At 46.9% G+C, this 7,205-nt stretch overlaps 1 long non-coding RNA gene across 2 annotated transcripts; it reads left to right on the forward strand.

The window, feature by feature from the left end:
- The first annotated feature begins 734 nt into the window (after nucleotides 1-734).
- Nucleotides 735-2,333, forward strand: LOC115276613. Of its 2 annotated transcripts, none has more exons than XR_003902028.1 (2): nucleotides 735-1,585; nucleotides 2,024-2,333. It is a non-coding gene; the product is annotated as an uncharacterized LOC115276613 (long non-coding RNA). The 2 variants fall into 2 exon arrangements; XR_003902029.1 differs by having other exon boundaries at nucleotides 735-1,189.
- Nucleotides 2,334-7,205: the final 4,872 nt, after the last annotated feature.

A 7,205-nucleotide genomic window follows, 5' to 3' on the forward strand; every position in this document is an offset into this window, starting at 1 on the left:
AGAATCAAACCAGGCAAGCCGGCTCCGGTGCCTTTGATCACTGCCCCACCTGCCTCCCCTCTGCAGAGGTGTGCTCAGGGTGTGCTGACTCACGAAGCGGTGGAAAGAAGACAGAGAACAGAGAAACCTAAAAAGAATTGAACAAAGCTGAACAAAGAGAAAGAGGATCAGAAGCAGGGGTTCATTTGGTCCGGAAATATTATCATGAAAAGCCAAACTGTATCTTTCCTCTCCTATGGCAAAAAAGAGCAGATCATTAGTACACTGAACAATAAACCTGGAACAGTCCAAAGACGGAGGAAAGGAGTGGCCTAAATTCCGCCTGCAATGAGGCGCAGGGGAGGGAAGAAGAGAGCATCCTCCGCCTTCCTACCCCTCAAGCAATGGGAAGTACAGAGGGTTCAGTCCTAGTAGCACTCAACACTGAGCAGATGGGGGAGGGGGAGGCAGTGAGGAATGGAAACTTGTACTTTTCCTGGGCTTCTGGCCAAGCGATCTCCCAGCTTGGCCGGAGGCTGCGGCCTCCTCTGGCAGGACCTGCGGTTTTGCCTGGACGCGGGGCACATTCCCATGGGCTGCAGCGCCATCTAGCAGATGTGCTGGTGAAACAGCACCAGCAGGGCCATCCAGGAGTCCCTCCAAGACACATGTCCTCTGTGCTCAGTGCTGAGGTCACTGGGAACAAACAAGTCATTGTCCTTGAGAAGTTCACTGTCCATCTGGGGAACAGTCACAGGTTCTAGAACAGTCACTTGGACCAGTGTCTAGGGAAGAGGGAGGAGCGGGCCAACCTTCACTGGGTTCGGGAGAGGCCGCGCAGAGAGAGCAATATTCAAACCGGGTCTCAGAAGATGTGTTATTAGTCAAGCAGTAGAGATGAAAGAAACCTCCAGGCAAGGAGACCGAAGCCTCGAAGGCCCAGAAGTTAAGAGTTTAGCGCATATTAAGAAAGGCTGGAGTGTTCAGATCACAAGGCAATAACAACTTCACAGATCATCTAGTTTAACATCCTTGTTTTGCAGATGCCATTTTTGACATTCACGCAAGGAGGGGACTTCATGCAGATTTACACCACACCGGAACCTTATCTCCTGACCCTCCATCTCCTGCTCTTCCTCTCAACCATGGAAGGAAGAGGCCAGCAGCCAGCTCTCTGGAAAAGGTCACTGTTACGTGGCAGAACCCTATAGTAAGGCTGTGCCCGTGGAAATTAGACCTTGACTCAAGAAGACATGCTTGGGTTCGAAACCCACCTCCATCAGTAGCTATGGGACAGAGTACTTAGTCTTTCTGAGTCTCACTTTCCTTATTTGTCAGGTGGGAATCAGTAGTTCTTACCTCATATGGCTATTTTCGAGGTAAAAAAAAAAAGTTAATCCCATGGGCACAATGCCCAGCATAAGCTAAATGCTCAATCATTGGATAGTAGAGGTTATGATTTTAATCTTGTCCTTCTTATTGTAATATTATTGGTATTTTTCTTACTTGAAAGTATACATTATCACTAATGGATTGTTTATGATTTATTGTTTCTACTGTTAAAGTACTGAGTACTTCCTGAAGGAAATGGAGCTATTCTATCTAGGTGAGAACAAACACAGAAGCCACAGTCCTATTTCAAAACTTGAAAGGCTGAGATAGAACAGGAGTAGAGATGGTCTGAGGGGCCCCACGGGGCTGGGCCACAAAGGTAGAGAGCTGCAGAATGGAAGATTTTACTTCCATGTGAAGAAAAACTTCCTTACCCTCCAGGTGGCCTTGGGAGATATGCACCTGTTACTAGAAATGTTCATTCTGAGACCAGATGACCATTTGTAGGGCCTGCACCTACCTTGCACAGGGCAAGAAATCATCTAGTCCATTTCACTTTCTGATCCTTTTAACATCTAATTTAGTTTTGCATTCTAGGGGAATATGATTCAGTAGGTCATCTGGGAAGACAGATGTCTATGTTTATAAATTTCAAAGTCATGAACAATGCTCAAGGAAGTCAGGATCCAAAAAGCATTACCCTGTTTTTCAGAGGAACTCGTTAGATTTTAACTGGAAATGTGAGGATGAGGCTGAATGTCCCTGTCAGACTGGAGACAAAAGGAAGAGAACAGAGGAAGAGAAGGCAGCTCAGCCTTATGCCCCAGGTGATGCTCGGAGAGTGAGTCTTCATTCTGAGAAGATGAAAGGGGCGTTTGCAGTCCTGATATCTATATAAGGTGTAGAAATACCATCTTAAAGGCATTGAATAACAGAACACATTGAATGTTTACTGTTCAAACATTTATGCAGAGTCTACTGTGTGCAAAGCACTTGGAATATTAAAGTAAACTAAAACTAGAGTCTAGATGAAGCTTGGAGGTGTAATATATGTGAGAAGGGAATATGACTTAAGCACACCATGTGGGGCTCTGGGCCGACAGCTTCGGATTCTGTGTCTCCCTCTTTCTCTGCCCTCCCCTGCTCGTGCTCTGTCTCTCTGTGTCTCTGTGTCTCTTAGAAATAAACATTAAAAAAAAAACCTAGACACAAAATAACTGTAATCCCAAACCAAGAGGCCTAATGTTATATGGCAGACAAGTGAGGTTGCATGACTCTCTGTAAGAGGCATTAGAAGAAGGTTTTATGGAGGAAGTGATAGTTAGGCTGGACCTTTAGGATTTGAACCCCAAAGGATAGGAGGAAGGAACTTCTCAGGGGATACAGTAGTGTGGACAAAGCACTGGGGTTTTAAAGTATGGACGAGGAGTGGGGGAGTAGAGCCCCACCGTGGTCAGAGTAGGGCGTGTGAAGGGGGGTGTGTAAGATCAGAGAAGTCATCCTTCAGCCATCTCACTCGCGGCTATACACCCAAGACAACGGAAAACATGCCTCCACATAAAAACCTGTGCACCAATGTTCACAGCAACTAATTACTAATAATATCCCAAAAGTGGAAACAACACAAATAATTGTCCATCGACTGATGAATAGATAAATAAAATGTAGCATATCTTCTATATTATTTAGCATTGGCAATCAAAAGCAATGAAGTTAGGATAAATGTTACAACATGGATGAACCTTCAAAACAGGTACTAAATGAAAGAAGCCAGAGACAAAAAAAAACCACATATGAAAATCCATTAATATGAAAGGCCCAGAGTAGGTAAATTATACTATAGAGACAGAAAGACTGATGGTTGCGTAGAGCCAGAGGGCATATGTGACTTCATGTTTTGAAGGTTACACTTCAGGTTTTCTGGCTCTACCCACTGTTAGAGAACTCCTCGCAGCTCCCTCCACAGTTCTCCAGCTAGACTTGCCCCTGGGGTAAGCCTGGGCAGCAATTCCAAGTGTCCCCCAACATCCTGACTGAACGCCCCTCCTCATTGCGGGTGTCCAAAAACAACTGAGCGTGCCTTCACCAAGAGCAGCGCCCTCCCCAGACCTTCCTGCCTCTGATTAGTACCAAATATGGCAGAAAAATACTCTGATAAGTTAACAAGTACATCTTCATTCTCTTGTTCTCTCTCTTTCTTTTATGCACACCCCTCTCCCATTAAAGCAAAGTCAGGAGGCTGAGACATACAGGACTTATGCCTCTGAGCAAAGCTGGCATGGCTGAGATGTAAAGAAAAAGCAAAGAATCAAATTCTTGGCTTTTGGAGTGGGCTCTGGAAAGTCATAGCAAAAACAGTCTTGAAAGCCAAGAGTGTGGTTTGGAAGAGCCAAGCTTTTAAATTTAAGATCAAATAAGGCTCTGAGTTCTAGAAGCGTGGTTTGCAGCTTGAGAGGCATAGTTGAAGAAATTGGGACTGTATTTCCACCTATTTGTGACCTTTCCTTCCTCTTTAAACATACCCTCATCACACAGGCTCAACCATTCCCATGCCTTCCGTCCTTCCTTGCCTCCTGCCTGCTGCAGGCTGAACCCCTAACACTCCAGGCCTGGGCTCCACCTCGAGTTTCCCCTGTTACCCAGCCAACCACACTGATCTTTCTGAAATCCTACCTCAGCCCCCTGCAATGTTTCCTTTTTGCCCACTAGAAATGCTTGTAGAATACTTGTTTAGATACTAGGCATTGTTCTAAAACTGGGGTAAGATGTGACCCCTGAGCCAAATCAGGCCCTTCACAGGTTTTTTGTAAATAAAGTTTTATTGGAACACGGCCCCAACACTCATTTACATGTTGTCTAGGGAAACTTTCCTGCTATAAGGTCAGAGTCAAGCAGTTGTGACAGAGGTAGTATGGCCCCCAAAGCCTCAAATATTTACTACTAGGCCCTTTCCAGGAAAAACAAAACAAAAACATTTTACTGACCCATGTGCTAGAGGCTGAGCTTACCACAGGGAGCAAAACAATCATGGTCACTTGCCACTTATAGACTAAGATCTTCCACTTCCTGCCTTTTTCTTTCATTATCTTCTATTCATAAGTCCTCTGAGAGTATGCTGGTTCCTAGATCTTTGGAATTCATCCATCAGTAAAAATAATTTTCTTAATGACAGAGGATTGACATATCAAGTAGGTATGTTTTTAAAAACTAACTACCATCTAGTATCACCAACATTTTATAAGAAAGAAACGTTTTAACATTAAAAAAAGAGCAAGGAGGGGGCAGCTGAGTAGCTCAGTTAGTTGAGCATCTGACTTCAGCTCAGGTCATGATCTCATGGTCATAAGTCAGAGCCCTACATCGGGCTCACTGCTGTCAGTGGAAAGCCCACTTCAGATCCTCTGTCTCCCCTCCCTCCGCCCCTTCCCACTTGCACTCTCTCAAGAATAAATACACATTTTATTTAAAAAGAAAATATATCCCTTAAAAATGAAGAAAAATTCCTCAAGCTACATTAGTTTTACAAAATTCATTCTATTAGCTTCATTTTCCCCATTTTGCTGTGAAGAGTGAACATTCTTCGCAAATCATCACAGGTTTGTGATCATATGCATAGGAACCTTTGATCTAGTCTACGCAAACTGGTTTAATTTGTATTGCCCAAATTTGTTATGAATCTTCCCATGCAAGTTTGCATCCAGAAAGTTCTTCCCCCTTGTCTCCTGCTCACTGTTCAGAGCTCAGCTCCTCAGCGGCCAAAGTATCGGGTTCCCTACGGCAACAAGCTAAAAGCCCAGCTGCTCAAGCAAGCACCCAGGCTGTTGGCAGCACAAACAAGAGATATGGCTATGGGTGTCTGTCAGCCACAGAGCAGGGTGACAGGACAGCCAGGAGGGCCACCACTGGCACATGCAGGTGAACCCATTTGATACAGGCATGCTGACAGCTCCGTGGCAAAGGCTCCCACCCGAATGCTTGACAGATGAGCAGCGGCTTCCTGGTAAGTCGCTCACATGACCTGGGATGCCATGAGGGCCCCAAGCCGCCTCGGCCAGCTCCCAGTCAGCAGGTGGTGGCAGCCGACACAGAGAGCACGCCTTACTGGCCGGCGGCCCCAGGATACCCGGTCCTCACTGCTCACATGAAGCTTCTGGAATCCCCTTTAACAATCTCGAGGTCAATGGAAAAATAAGGTATGACTCTTCCACAAAGAGAATCCCAGCACGACCTGGAGCCAAGCACAGTTTTCTGCTTGACTTTCATTCAGGGACAAACATTTTGCAAAAGCCCCTGCTTCCCTCCCCACTGCTGTGTGTATGTGTATGGTGGGAGGGCGGGAAGCACCATAGAAACTGGGCACCTCATCTTTTTTGCAAACAGGGCGGGGGCAGCAATTCTTGAATTGCATTAGAGGTTAGAGATTTCATTGTCCTGGGCTGGTCTCCTACTGAAATGTTCCATTTCTCAGACATTCCCATTTAACCCGTTTGTGAGACAAAGTGAAGGATGGGGCATGGGGCGAGGAGGGTTAAATTTCCCAGGAGAAATTAGAGACACTGAGACTAAACTGGAAAGAAACACCTCACACTACAAAAAGGGAAACTGAGGCCAGAAGGGGAAGAGAATGGCTCAAGACACTACCAGTAGAGCTGGAACTAGAAATTAGGCCTTCTTGGTCAGTCCAGACCTCTTCAACTATACATTGAATGACCAGATTGTCATTCTCTATAATCCAACATGAAGGGAATTTTCCTTCTAGAAAATGGGGGAATAGGGACCAGCTGAGACACAGGACATGGTGAGAACAGGTGAGTCTGTGGTGAAGAGAGAGACTGTCCACTGTAGCACATAATTACACAGCATATATTTACCCTTCAGAGTAACATTTCCATTAAAGGCTGAAGGAACAGCCCCAAATTTTAAGTAAAGACACCACAAAACTTGTTCTCTTAATATTTACCCCAGACAGGGAAGTCAGGTCCTGAAGAAGGGAAGGAACCAAGTGAAGGTGAAACAGACAGCAGGAGGGTGGGGTTAGGGGCTTGGCCTCAGAGGGTCCAGTCCAGCTCTCTCCTTGGCAAGGGTTCAGACCATCAGCAATCCCTGTCCTGAGGCTACAGGCCAGTCTTGAACTTGAGACTTCATCTCAGCTTTCCCTGCAGAATCAGCTGTTCTCTCAGGCCAGTTGGTGCCAGGCTGATCTTGCATTCCCCTCGTTGGCTCCAGGGCCAGGGACACGCTTTCCTGCAGCTTGGTCCCCTCCCCCACAGGGTGATGTCTGTGTGGTGTGGCCCAGGGAGCAGCTGGTGCAGGGACTGGCAGGCCGAGGCTCTGAGTCAGGCCTGGTTCCCTCCCCGAGGATCACCTGCCCGCCGGGAGGGCTTGTTTGGCTGCCCTCTGGCCATGTGTCATGGCAGGCCATACTGAACTCTCCCTGTGATTTGAGGACATGGGTTGGGCTCTCCAGGGCAGGGGGGGCAAGAACCCTGAAAGTAATCCCGGCAGCACTTCCCTGGGGGTGTCTTCAGGGCATTCAGCGGGGAGGCAATAGTCTCAGGTCCTGACCTCATGCAAGGGGAACTGACATTCTTGGCCTCAGAGCCCCGAGTTCTGGACCCCCCCTCCAGCATGCCATCTTGTGGAGCCTGCCTAGAAAACCAGCAGAGCAAAGGGTGGAGTGGAAGGAGATGTCTTTCTCCAGGGAAAGAGTCAAGAGTATGAGAAAGTAACACCCTGTCCATGGCCCAGACACCCAGCTTCTGTGGGCCAAAGGACCTCAAACATCTTCTAGTCCAAGGCCTTCGTCAACCAGGAAAGAAAACAGAGGCCCAGAGAGGGAAAGAAGCTTGCCCTAGGTCACACAGCCATTTAGAAGCAGGACTAAAACCAGTCCT

Source organism: Suricata suricatta, chromosome 13, assembly GCF_006229205.1.
Source record: "Suricata suricatta isolate VVHF042 chromosome 13, meerkat_22Aug2017_6uvM2_HiC, whole genome shotgun sequence".
Taxonomy (NCBI): Eukaryota; Metazoa; Chordata; class Mammalia; order Carnivora; family Herpestidae; genus Suricata; species Suricata suricatta.